The sequence below is a fragment of the Pithys albifrons genome, chromosome 1, assembly GCF_047495875.1.
Source record: "Pithys albifrons albifrons isolate INPA30051 chromosome 1, PitAlb_v1, whole genome shotgun sequence".
NCBI lineage: Eukaryota > Metazoa > Chordata > Aves > Passeriformes > Thamnophilidae > Pithys > Pithys albifrons.
In genome coordinates this window covers 8,669,534-8,684,117 of record NC_092458.1, presented here as the reverse complement: position 1 = coordinate 8,684,117, position 14,584 = coordinate 8,669,534, and the positions used below count along the sequence as shown (strand labels likewise).

General features: G+C 42.3%; 1 protein-coding gene across 2 annotated transcripts in view; it reads left to right on the top strand.

Moving 5' to 3' along the window:
• Window positions 1-14,584, top strand: part of NHS (NHS actin remodeling regulator) — a 255,642-nt gene that overhangs the window by 158,670 nt on the left and 82,388 nt on the right. The window lies entirely within an intron of this gene.

The following is a 14,584-nucleotide window of genomic DNA, read 5'->3' as shown; positions in this document are numbered from 1 at the left end:
TTACCTAGGCTTTGCTGTTGCTGTATTTCAAGTCACATGAAAAGCTTAGTCTCCTGATTGTTGAATCCCACTGGACAGTAAATTAACTAAAAGTTAGTTAATAAAATCCACACAGTTCATCATTTGCATGGCAAGCTGCCATTTAAAAATACTCATTGGAGCTGTCTATCACTGCTGGGTTTAATCTTTCCGAATTCTGAATGTGTTGGCCCTCTTGGGATGCTGAATGGCCTTTTTCCTGGTTTTCTGAATCCCCTGCAGAATATAAGCATATCTAACTAAATCAGCATCTTAACCAAAACAGTCCCATCACTGAATTACAGGGCTTACACCACTGTATCTCATCACTAGAGAGGCATAAGTAGAAATGGAGCAGGATTCAGACCTATCTCCATTTAAGTAGTTTTGCAGTTTCCTTGTCAATCTGTTGTAACAGCAGCCTATATGTGGAACAGTCTATTTTCTCCAGTACTTTAAGAGAGCCAGACTAATTATGGCAGGATCCACCTGTGTGTCCATTAGCATTAATTAAGGGATTGCAACTTTCAGATAAATAATCTTCTGTCTTCAGCAGACCCTGAGCTGAGTTATCAGGCACATGGAAGGTAAAAAGCAAAGGAGAGATTAGGAAACATTAATTTTTCAGCATAAAGTCAGTTGCTGACCCTGTTGTTTTCCTGTCTACTGTCATGCTAAGAGACGATAAAAGATGAATTATTTTCATTTCAGTTTTAGTGTCAAATTCACATCATCCTTTTAAAAAGCACTCCATCCTAGAAACAGTCAGTTAGCCTTACTGAAAAGGTACACTTCCAAACAGATGTTCTTTTCAATAAGGTTCATCTGATAAACCTGATTATTTCATCCCTGCTTGTGGCTGGCAGCAAGGAGAAGGAAGACACTGAAGGCTGAAGGCAAATTTGGCATAAGGAGGACATGAAGATGTGCTGAGATTATTTCTTTTGTATGTCTCCTGAGTCTGTCCCCTTTCACTGTGCCTCTTTTCTTGCCCAACCAAGGTTATACCTAACGATAAAGAGCTGGCCTCATTTATCAAACCTGACACCTGGTGATTTCATAGGGCTGTGGCATTCTCCTGGTAAATTTAGCAGAATAAGGCTCTGCCTTCTACTGAATTACTGGCAAGTATCTAGGTCATTGCATCCATACAATAAACCTTGGTGGGATTATTCCTAGACATAATGTAAAGCACGATTAGCATACTCATGGAGATCTCAGTATGTGCTTGGTACATCTGTTTATCTTGCCCAGTGGAGTCTGTGGGCTCAGAGCCTGCCTTGGGGAAATTCTCTGACAGCCTTGTCAGCTGGATACATCACAGTTATCTTACCCTCAACCACAGGAAAATAAAACCTTCTTGCTGGGCCTGGGGTATCCTGGTCAAGCGCAGGGCCTCTTTTCCTTTGTGGCATTCTTGAAGAGTATCAATCACATCTTGACTTTGAACTTTCCATTGGGTAGCAAGCTGTGTACTACATGCAGTAAAAATGTGAGTTGTTTTTTTCATTCCAATAAGGGTATCTCTGCATGCTGCACTCTGGTTGTCCTATGCTGCTGACCTTGCAAAAACAGCATTTGAAACATTGTTTATACAGCTTCCTTTGAGTGGGTCCTCAGCAAAGCTGCCCACATCTCGCAGCAGGGATGTCAAAGCACATCAGGTGGTTTGTACGAGCTATGAGATGACTGACTCTAAGATCCCACTTCAGGTGTAGACACCTCTAATTTTGAATACTGACGAAGTGGGGAACCCACTGGGACAGACATACTTTGCCACTGGTACCTGTTAAACAGATATCCAATAGGGTTTTTTTACTAAGCAGGTCTTAACATGTAGAGAAACAATTCCCTGTTGCCTCTGTCACTCCTTTCCCACTGAGAACACCCCCCCCCCCCCAAATCTCTGTCATTTTATGCAAGGTTTTTTTGCAGTTTTGCAGTTTATTACTTTACCTCATCTCCCCTTCTTGGCCCTGTCCTTTTAGATCCTGTCAGTTAATTGGGTTTGTTGCCCATTTTAAAGGGTATTCTGTTATTTGAACATGTTCTACTTGTGGAAAATAGCTTAATCGAATAAGAAACACTTAAGTGCCTGAAAACTCGTCCATTTTTTCTAAATCTGGTCTGTGGGACTAACTAACTTTGCTCAGCAGCAAGGCAAAAATGATTTTTGCTGCTTCAAAAGTAAAGGCTTCTGGCAAAAACAAGGCCAAATCTGGGTGAAGAGTTGAGATGGGGAGATCTGCAGATCTGCTGTTCCTGTGGAGCCTGGATGGCTGAAAGTATCAGCTTCACCAGTGGGAGAAGATGCTTCTCACTCCCTTCCTTGGAAATACCTTCCCTATTTACCCATTGCTTTTCTGAAGTGGCAGCCACTATGCCTGGCCAGGGCTCTACAAGTTCAGTAGAAGGACCATTTCATTTCTGCCCTCGCAGACCATCCACTTTTCCTCAGTCTGGAGTCAGCCTTCATCCGTGAAAAGAAATTACTTTTCCTTATGAGAACTACCTCTGCTGTATCTCAGTTGAAACAGTAAACTTAATCAACTGAAGAGACTAGCTGAGAGGAGTTGTCAACCAGAATTGATCTAACAGAAGAGCCAGAAAATGATAATCAGTACTTTATGATCATTTGAGGCAAATACTCTAGGTAGGTGGTCATGCCAAAGAGTAGTCTTTAAAAAAAATAAGTTATTTTATTGATGCCTCACGTCTTGAACATATTTTCAGGATGGAGGGTTAATATTATGGGCATGATATAGATCAGAAAACAATATAGTTTGTTATTTGTTCGGCTTCACAGTGATTTTTATCTCCAGCAAAGAGAAAAGGGAAGGGACTGCGGGGGTGTATTACATGTGTTTCATGGCATGCATTCAGTGCTATAATGGTGCTTAAAAATTCTTTGGCTTTGGAAAACAGACTGAGGAATGCACTGTTATACTTCTAGCTGAACTGACACGTTCCATGTGAATGGCATGGCTGTATCTTGACTATGTTATTGATTTGCTCAGGATTACTCCAGTGAGGCAAGTGAACACAAACTTGGCTCTCTTATTAGATGCTCAGCAACAAGCAGTACGCAAAATACCAGTTTTCAAAGTAGTTTGTTTGTCTTAACCCTTTCTAATACATCAGAAGTTGTAGAAGAACCGATGGTAGTACCTGCTAAACCACTCAAATCCCAGATAGTGGAAAAATGGCTCAGATATTTGGGATGGCAGCTGCATAGACTTAGAATTGACCAATGCTTTCCAGTACTGGCACAACCAACTGATTCAAGAGTCACAACAATAAAAATACTTTCAGCTTCTAAGATTGGAAGGTTCATCCTAAACATAGGCTTCTAGTTTGATATCCTAACATTTATATAGCATATGAAAGCGGTTGGTCTAATTCTTAACCACAGGGCTCCTAGAGGCAGGTGAAAGATACCCTGTCCTTGGAAAAATCTACTATTGTCCTGATGCAGGTGCCTTGATATGAGTGTAGGCATCTGTCTTATGGTATGTCTGGTTTCCAAAGTTTAGCTTAAATCAGGCTGGCAATTCACATATTCCTGTCTCTGTTCCCAGTGCTTTAGTGTTGACATTGACATTTTAGACTCATCTAATACACATAACTTTGAAGAAAAGCTAAAAGATGCTCTGGGCTAGCAAGTAAAATCCAAGTGAATCTTCATTTCCAAACACATTGTATTCCTGCAATGGTACAGTAGGGTTAATGTCTTCCCAGGGTGTTTGAGAAACCCAACTAGATTGGTGCTCCAATAGTGGGGGCCTTTTTAAGGCCTGAATACAGTAATGTTTCAGACTATTTTTTTCCTTTTCTTTCTCTTCTTTAGACAGTGTGAATAAAGTGAGAGACAAAAAATCTCTATATGCTGTAAAGTGTGATCTACAAATCAAGGGGGCTGATGTCATTGGCCGCTGGCAGTGTGCTATGAATGCCATTTCTGTGCTGGAGTTATTCCAGTAGCGAGGGTGCTGCCAGTGCAGTCTTGTTGCTAGTCAATACCCATGATTGTAATATGCTAAAAAACAATACAGGGGCTCATAAGTGGGTGACAGGAGATGAGAAATATTGAGAAATTTCACTCACTGGCTGCTTGTCCCATTGCCTGGTCCTCAATTCGTGTTTGGGTTGAATTACTCTGTCTTTTGAGTACCTCACTACCAAAGGAGGTTTTCCTCAATCACAAATGCATCCCAATTGAAATTTTTATTTTAAAGACTCTTTGTTCCCTTTGAAAAAAATTCAGTTTCACATTTCAAACAAATGGTATTCCTGAGACTGGAAGCAGAGGTGCCATTGACAAAATCAAAGTGCTTTGCAGGGAGAACAGAAGAAATCTATGCATCTGGCATCTTGCACAAGGAGCAGGGAGCACACCATTTTTCTCAGTTTAAACAGCCAGGAGAAGTTTGAGATCAGTGCTGAAAACAAGGGAAGGAGAACTGGATGCCTACAAAACCAAAGTTTGTTTGCCTTGAGACATGCATGTGCCAGGCTGGAGGAAGAGGACCCAGACACATCAGTGGTATTCCCTCTGAGCCGGCTCAGGGGTCTCCATCACACCGCCCCAACATTGCCTGTTGGATTAATGCTGGAATCATAACCTCCCTTTTTTTTATTGCACTCTGATCTGCTGTTCACTGGTGCTGGCAAATTTTGTTTTTATTTTTAATAAATAAATAAATATTGCAGCCTAACTTTTTAAGGTTGTTCCCTCCCTGCCTGTGTGCAGAGGACTGCAGATCTGTGTGCGATATAATGAAGGCCTAGGGGAGAATATTAGCACTTCTGAAAAGAGCTCAGGGAATTCTAGTTTTTGCTCTGACAACTGAAGGCAGAGTAGAGTTTTTCCTTTCATGTTTGTTTTCAGTACATAAAGTGATTGAAAGCAGCTTCCCAAAGAGGAGGTTGGGGAGGGAGTACTGAAAATTTTTAGAATTTCTAATCTGCTGCCTTAATTTTGCTGCTGCTGCACTCTCACGTGGAGTCAGAGTAAGGAGCAAAAGATGAGGATGCTCATTTTGTAGGCAGAAACTGGGAAAGCCCTTGCACTGTGAGAGAGACCATTGGGGGGAAAGGAGAGGGCTGCTTTGGCCAGACCCCAGCAGCACCAGCCTGCGGGCAGGCACCAGGGCATTGTGGTTATCCTACATGGTAGGACCACCCAGTGGCCACCCTGCTGCTCCCTCCCACAGCACCTCCAGTCATCAGTGCACTGAGCACCACCGGGCTGATCCCAGGGGCAGGAAAGGAGAACCACAGATAGGCAAGAATGAAAACGAGGAGCATGGGATTGCAGCTATCTTTTGAAAGAATGCTCTCACGTAGGCTGGGTGGAGCACCTGGGTTTAGATCAGTTCTGCATCCTTAGAAAAAAAGTGTTCAAATTCACTAATACAGATGGAGTGGGGAGAGACTTCCTGTAGCCACGATGGCACATCAAAGCTAGACTCTCTCTAATGCAGGCCACTTCTGTAATGCCTGCATATTATATTCACTTCTTATTTTTTTAGTTACTTAAGTAGTACTACTAGAGTGTCATGCACCCTGGTATAAAATTAACCTGAGTCAACCCCATAGAAAGGAAGGCAAAGCAGGCTTCTGCTGCAGTGCTGCTCAGCTGATAATGGGAAAGTAACAAAACCAAAAGTAAAACCTTGTGGGCTCTGTAGAGCTTTGTAAAGCCTGTCCAGAAACCTGTTCCTGTGTATAGTATTTTTCAGGAGAAAAAACAGTTTAATACTTGTTTGCCCCTCAAAATGTGCTAGCTGAATATTTTAGAGAAATGGATATTTTTATGATTAACATTGTTAGGATGAAGTTGACCAGACCCTGTGCTTTGGGCATGGCCATTTGGGCCCTTCTGACCTGTGTCCTGCAGCTTTAGGTGCTCCGTAAGTGTTCACTGGAGGACCACAGATCCTGGTCCAGTTTGCTAAAATCCTAATCCAAAACAACTCTCCTGGCCCAGGTCATGAAGTGTGTTGAGAAGTCCCTCAAGCAATTTTTGGATCAAGTTAGGACTGAGTCCAAAGCCCCTCTATGTAACTCTTAATCATGCCTTGAGTTTTAGCTGTCTGGCCCATCCAGCTACAGAGAGGAACTCAATTTCCAGGACTGGTCTGACACCTTCTTTTGCACAAAACAATTGAGAGAGGGTGGCCAAGAGATCTGAGAGAGCCCTGTACCTCCCTCTCACTTTGATCTGAATTGATCCACTTGTTTTGTGTGATGCTGATTGCAATGGTTACAGTCTCAGGCCTGCTATTAATCTATCTCTTCTGCAAGCATGGAACAGTTTCCCCTACTTGCTGCCTTCTGCTTTATTGGACTCTTGCTGAGACCCCCTTCACCTGCATATAATCAATCAGCCCACTTTACTCACTTCCACATGCACAATGTATGTCTTCAGTATACAGTGCTTTGGAAATGTGTACCTGACTATATTTGATAAAGAGATGACAAAAATGCTGTGTGGAGCTGGATAGGATAGCCAGAGTTGCTCTCACCTTTCATGCCAGGTTACTTGTTGAATAACAATTCAAAAGCAAGAGCTTAGCATACTGAAATACCTTTCTGCTTTTAGCTAGTTCTTAATGAAAAGGGAAGAACCACTGTGCATGTTGACATATATATGGCACAGAGAGAACTAACAGCAGCCAGTTAACAATCTTTGTCTCCCTCACTGCTGGCATAGGTTTAAAACAAATGCACACAAAAACTGTCCCAGGCACGTGTGCTCACAGATGTCTATGCATGCAGGCATGGTTTAGCATGAAGAATCACATAAATTAGCAGAATTATAATTACTCTTTTTAATCTTTTTGCTTTGAACAAATAAGCTTTAATCAGCAGACAGGAAGCCCATTTAAAACCTGAAATGTAATCCAGGGTCAGAAAATACGGGTCACCACCCTTGACCGTGGACTGAACAACCACGTGTGACCAAGAGTTGTAGTGGAAAGTGGCCTCTGTCTCTTGCCCTGGGCACCTGAAGGGGACTATGGCCGAGCAGGGATGCAGAGCTCAGCATCTCGCAGCAGCCCAGTGTTTGCAGAGCCCTCAGGGCTGGAAGGGCAGCCACAGATGGGGGCATGTCAGCACCTTGCTCCTCAGGAACGAGGCAAGCAACCATGGAGAGGGGAGGCGAAAAAGAGCAGGAAGCTTATAAAAGCAGTTCCCCTCTCCAGGGATAATTGGGGAGGGGTTAAAGTTAATTAGTTTATATGGGTAACAGAGGTTAATGGGGTTCTTGTTTTGGTTTTTCTCTTCCTTTGATGGAGTGTGTCAGTTGTTTAAAGCTTACAAGCTGCTGAGATAAAAAGCAAATTAAATATGTGATCCAGGTGTTGCCAAAAGTTGAGACAGAAGTGTTAAAAGGAAAAGCTTAGAAACCTGGATGGGGGAAAAAAACTATGAAAATAAGGTGTGCATGAAAAAAAACCAAAACCAACCCAAGCCTTGCATTATTTGTGGATCAGGTGTTTAACTACTGGACAAAAAATTTGCAAGAGATAACAATGGAGTTATTAAGAGCAGCCCTCCTTCATGTCTTTGTATTGACATGCACCAAAGTACTGCTCTACAGCTGCTGACATTGAATTCCTTATCAACAAACAGGAGGAGACTGAGAGGCTTGTTCCATGAATCACACACCTGCTTTTTTTGCACAGCAAAGTAACCCATGCTCTGATGTCCCTAGACTCTGTAACATACCTTGCAGCCACATGAAAAAGTTTGCAACTTGCATCTCAGATCTTGAGCAGGAGCCTTCCAGAAATGCTGGGTGAGTGCTCACAATCAGAGTTCTGGTCTTCTGCCTGACACCATGGGGATGTGAAAACTGGCCAGAGCTTCTTCATGATGCTGTATTCATATAAAAGTCAGTATAAAAGTGAAAATATCCATAACAAACTATTTACCACCTCTGCTTTGCTGATTCCTACATATGCTCCCAATTCCTAGCGACACTAAATTTTTAGTGAACATTTCTAAGCTCTGTTTCTCCTTTTCATCCTGCTAACTCTATGTTTATATTTACTGACTATTCTTTTCCACTGCTTCAGTCATCCTCTGTTTAACCTTGAACTATAGATGTGAAGATGACCAACTTTCAAAGCCACTTCTTCACAGATGTACTGGTGAGGCTACTGCTTGGGAGTGATGGTTCACCTTTCACTCCTAATATTCGCAAGTCAGTTTAGAAGGAAAACATTTATGTTTTATGGGAAGGGAGTTTCCACACTGCATAGCTTGTCTTTATTGATGTAACGAGCATTCTTCCTAAGAGGTTGGGCCAGTTGCAAAAGCAGAAATCACCCGTAAGAAATGTGTGATTCAATTCTCTGCAATCAGCAGGAGAATTTGCACTGCAGGTGTTGGAGGAAAAACTCCCAGCTGGCCAGGCAAACAGCTTGTGTAATGAAGGAAATTACCAGCAAATGGCATGAAGGTGTTTTATCCTGTGTATCATCAAGTTCTGATGTATTCAAGGATGCCCTGTTGGAGCCTGCAGCATTAGGGGAAGAATGGCAGTATGAGGGAGCCAAGTTATTGAAGGAGATCCATAGGCATACAAAGGCACTGAGAACTGAACTGACACCACCACTGTAGGAAAGCTTGGTAGGCAAACAGTCCTCTTCTGATCTGTACATACTGCTGGGCGCTTCTAGTTCCATAATATTTTGTAGACAAGCCTCCTGGCTGTTTTACAGGAAGCATCCCGTTGGAGGCCAGCATAATGTGCTACTGCTTTTGCTGCTGGGGAATGATTTTTAAATATGCCCTGCAAGAAAGAGCAAATAGTACAGCTCTGTATTCAACCTTGCTAAAAAGTGGGATTTGCAGCATCAGTCTCTGAGGAGCAGAGATGTTTGTGGCCTGCTCTAGCTCTTTCCTGGGACGTTTATTTAGTAGAAGTCAGATGTGGGGGAAGGAGAAGGAGATAGGATTCCTCTCGCAGTCACTGATAACTTGAAAAGGAAGTCCTGCCATTCTGTCAGGCATTCTGTGCTTCACAGCTACCCTTGTTTGCCAGGTTATTATTAGAGCAGTATGGTCACTTCCACTGCATGCAGTCTGCATCTGTCTTTTGCGCCATGTTCCTGGAGGGGAGCAGACTGTTGGAAATACTACAAAAGAAAATAGACCTAAGTTCATAAAACCCAGACCTGGAATATCTTTGGAAAATGCAAGAGGAGTGTATTTGCCATCAAAGAGCAAAGACAAAAAAGGTGGAGAGACGATGGAGAACTTGTTGCCACCAAACAGCTCTTCATTTTCTTGTGAAGAAAGTTTCAACAGCAAAGGAGCATCAACCCAGAAAAAAGAGGGATCAAGTGTGCTATAAAGCACTGCTTTCCACTTGCAAAAAATTCTATTTAGTACTTGTTTATGGAACTTGTCTTGGATGTTCTAAAAATAGCCTTGCAGGAGCGAATCTCAGCTCCCTCCAGGAAGCCCTACACGTTCCTAGCATAGAAGCACAGCTTAAGCCTGATTTTCACAACAAAAAGAACAATTATTTTTAGCACTTTAAAAAATAGACTTTAGTTGCCCAGTGCCAAGTTGTCAAAGCAATACATGAATGATGCATCATTTTGCAGGAATATGCCACAAGTTGATGGATTCTGAATGACCAGAACGTCTGACAGTAATATGGTAGTTCAGATGTGTCAAGAGGTGTTAAGATAAAGATTTCCGGCAAGGCTTGAGAGGCAACAATAAGATGGAAAAAGGGGGTCTGAGGAATATCGTGACGTTGAGGAAGGGTGAGACAGAGGAATGGGACATCCCCAATGAGCCTGTGCAAATGAGAATACAACCAGAGCATAATGCCTTCTCCTGGCTGAGTTGCCAGGATATCTTCAACAGAACAAATGTTACACAACCAGTTGGATAGTTATAAGGTTATGTCAAGACAGAAGCTCTGTTAAACCTGGTACTACTGAAATTAAAAGGCAATCTCTCATAGACTGAAATCACTAACCGTTCTGTCATCTAGACTCTGATAGTACTGTCTCCTCTGGTTTGTAGATGGGTGTTGGACCACAAATACTTGGGAAACATCCCTGTGGTTGCCTACCAAAACTTAGTAGATTTCCCAGCTACTTCCTGGGTTGTGAACAGAGCTGTGCACACCAAAACTTTTGCAAGAAAATGAGGAGTGGTGGCAGCTGGCTTCTGCTAGCAGTGCTAAAGCTCAGGTTAGAGGATAGACTTAGTGCTGAATGCCTGACAGATACAACACTGACATACCGGGAAGGACCCACCAGAAACATAGCCAAACAGAGCACAGCTTCAGCACTTGCTCCTTCTTCTGTGTGTTTATCTCCAATAATTACCTTGTTTAAACTCTCTGGCACTTTGAGACCTAGTGCAGGCTAGTCATCTGGATGACTATTGCCCTTCTAAGGTGTCAGAAAACTTAATGTATATTGCTGAGAACATGGGGGAAGGCAAAAGGAAAGCAAGTATCCTAAGTTGACTTGGCTGATACAGAAAACAGGCCATGTAGCTATAGTTCAGCTCTTACTTAGGGTGATCTGTGTCATATGATTGTATCTAGCTTTCTCCAAATGGAGGTGTCTCCAACAATGCTTTAGACAACTACCTTACTCAGGTATACTTCCCATGCACCATTTTACTGATCTGCTCCAAAGGATGCAGCTGGAAAATCTCAATTTGGCTGATGTGCCTTGAAAGTGATGGGACAGTGCTCATCTGTCAAACAGAGCTGGGAGAGAGATGAGATACTTATCTCTTACAGACAAAACACCTGGCTGTCTGGATTTGTGAATGCTAATTTTGCAAGCTTAAAAAAAACCCCGAACCCAACCCCCCACCATTTTTCCTCAGAACTAAAATTAAAATATTTATATCACGTTTCCAGCAGCCTGTATTTGTTATATAGAATGTAACTTAAAATCCATGAAAAAAGTGATAAAAACTACCTTCTTTTTCCATGATTCTAAAGATGTTTCATGAGTATTCACTGAAATATGTTTATTTAATATTCACTCATGAGCTTTTCCTCTTTTTTCTGTTTTTTTTCCCCCTGTGTTTTGTTTTCAAGCATTTGTAGTCACATCATTCAAACTAGGCTGGGTACATAAAATCCTCCTTAATAATCTGAACTGTCAAAACTAAGAGCATTTTGTAAAGTATCACTAGAGCCTCAAATTGAATAATGATGAAAATATTGAGATATATTTGGTCTGCAGTAGTAAACATGCCCTGCACATGACTCAGCAAGCATAGTTTTTGTTATTCTTGCCTTCTGTTTTTCATGCAGTCCAACACAACTCTGTCCTCACTAATCTGGGTAAAACAGAGATTACTTTCTAGAGGAAAGCAGGGCCTATGGGGAAAACTGCCCCTGCTTTCAAGGATGGGCAATGCTCATTTTCATACTTACTGATACTTTGAGCTGTAATGCCTGTAACTTCTCCATCATCAACTGCCAGTAATGTAGTTCAGTTTAGGGCACAGAGGTAATGGAAAAAATAGGATTTTGTGACAGTTGCTGGTTTTGTTTCTCTCTTTGCTTTGTACTTAACGAGCAAAGACACAGAAACCTCTGGAACAGAATTAGCGAACTGCAGTAGCCAATTAAACAGGATAGAATAACGCTGTCTCCATTGGGCCACAAAGTCACACATGTTGATATTGCAAGTGGGAAGAACAGAGAGATCTGACTTGCACCTTAGGTTTAAACCAGCATCACACCTACGGCTGGACATTAAAAATTCCATTGGACTTTCCAGAAACAAAAAGTTAATTCTTTTCAATAAACGGAACCCCTGAATTCTTGCTGAGTTTTCCTTCCTGCTCACTGCACAGCCGCAGGGCTTGGCCCCTGCAGGCACTGGGTGCAGGACCCTCTGTTGGTGGTGGAGGGGCGTTAATCACCACTTGCTGTAACATGGAGTTGGAGCCACGCTCTTGAAACAAAGCTCTGCCCTTGCATCTTCCCAAAGTAACTTATGAGCAATTACTGCCAAAGGTTTGGAGACAAGCTTTATCTTAGACGTATGTAAGCTTAATTGCAAGCTGGAGGAAGGCGGGCAGGAGGAACATACAATGGTATGCTAACAAGCGTCATTGTCAAACCACTCTAGCTTTGAAAGGGAACATTAAGGTGTCATTTACTCCGTGCCCTGGCTTCCTACAGAGCACTGCTAATGAAAGACCTCTTTGTGTGTGCGGTCACTAACTAAAGAGAACAGTCAAAGACTTTGTGGACATAACCATAAAAAAGAGAGCCTGTAGGCCAGAGCCGATCCTGCAATTAGCTCCTGTCTGTGTGAGTGGAAGCACCTGCTCTTGCTGCAGTGCCTTTCAAAACCAGGAACTTTTAAACTGGTCTGCTCCAGGGGTTGCTTTTTCCCCTTGAATGACTTGGCTGTGTTCCCACGTGTGCATGTATTATGTCCCAAACTCGGTGGAAAGCACTACGAGAAAATTGCAGCAGGGGATAAAGACAAGCCTTGCATCTTCACCCACCCACTTGCAGAGGGCAGTACTTTGCAGAGGGGCCATGCAGACACTGCTGATATGACTGGCAAGCCTAAAGATCCATGGCCATATGACGTGAATTTTTAAACATCTGTCTCATTGTTCTTGTTGACCCTCCTTGCTGCGGTAGCAGCAGCCTGTGACACGAGCGGGAGGTGTTGAGACTGCCGCGGGCAGCTCATGGCACCACATCAGGGTTATGCCTCTCAGGCACACCGCATTGCACTGCTCAGGCGCCACATTTTGGGGATGCTCTTCCCTCAAGATACCAAGCAGAGAGCATGCTGATGCTCTGCAGCTCAGGGTGGCAAGTGTAGAAATGGCTGGATCGTGACACAGGGGGTTGTCAACCCTTCGTGGCACATTTATCTCAATACTTAGGAGAAAACAGCTGAAGAACCTTTTACACTGAGAAATTACACTTATATTAAATATTGATAAAATGCATGCAAATGTCCATTTTTAAATGTGCCTATAATGCACACAAATGTGACTGAAGAGAAATGAGTGTAAATTTGCAGATGTTTTTGACTTTTCAGCTGTAGACATCCACTTTGATACAAATATGTTTTCATGCTAAATAAATCAGTACCAACTCACACTTTTCTCACATCTGTATGTTTTGGTTGTTTCAAGAACATTCAGTAGATTTTCAGACCTGTGGAATTATTATTGCTCAATAAATAGTGAACTGCATGTTTAAAAAAAAGTCAGGTTGATAGAAAAATGAACTTTGCCAAAAGATATCTCTTCGAAAATCAGAGTTAATTTTGAATGTGTTTTCAGCTTACTAATTTATTTTGCCTTTGACTGCCAGAATTTAATTTTCAGTTTCAAGGGAAATTTCTCTAAGCATGTCAGATCTGGACCTTATCATCAGCTAATGCCATGTGTGGGAAAGATCTCCCTCTGCATGCAAGGCAAATCTCTGTCTAAATGGACAGCATATAGCTGGATGTAGTTAAATAGCACATCTGCCATTGCGGGATTCACCACTGGGCAGGCTGGACCGTCATCAGCAGCAAATTCCTGAGTGCTTAAATACACTGGGCAAGCTCAATTTCAAAGTTTAAATGTTTGAGCATAAAAACAGGATAAAAATGGGATAAAAAACGCGCGCACACACACTTGGGCATCATGGGACAGGATCTTTTGATTGCCATAGAGGATGCCTGAGCTTTGCAAAAGCTCAGCAGAATTAAGAACAAGACTTTCAAATTTGCATTACATTACAGCCTGTCTGACTTTATCTTCATTTCATTGGATTTTTAAACATGTACCATAACCCAGCTGTCAGTGAGGTGGTTATTTTGCACTTAAAAAAATTAAGCCACTTCAGCAAGGTGGTCTTTTGCCTCCAACAACAAATTGGCAGTAGAAGCAAGAGAAGAAAGAAAACATTTATTGCAGTAATTGCCTAATGCAGTTGTTTATTTAGTTCCTGTGGTGCAGCATGAATTAGAGGGCTGGTTGCTGAGGGCTGTCCGTCAGGAGAGAGGAAGGAAAGACAGCTCTCACAGCTGGTGTCCTTTCACCTCTGGGAACAGCCACTCAAACTGTCACAGAGATCTTCTCTACGCCTTAGTATATAGACTGGCATCTACACTCTGATGTCCAATTTTCAGACAGGAGAAGCCTTGAATTAGGCTACTGAGAAGATGTAGGTCAGAGCTGAGGCAGTGGCAGAGTTTGCCAGAGGGATCTTGTATAGCTCAGAAATAGGCTAAGTCGGCACGCATGAGCACTAAAATTAATACTTCAGAAAACTCAGACTGTGGAAATATCCAGGTTATGCAGTAGATGGGATTTTAAACAGTCCCTTGGAGTTTGGGAACATATATAATCAGCATCATGAAAGAGAAAGGTGTACAACTTTTAAAAATGTACAGCTGTGGAGATCCCACTGTAAGTCACATTATTCTGTGTTTTCTTAGTCTTCCAGTTATCCTCCCTTTGCTAGTTCATGTTCTTCTAACTTTTACTCATTTATTTTCCCGAGGGCCGGCTTTGGTCTCTCCTTGTTAGGAGTAAG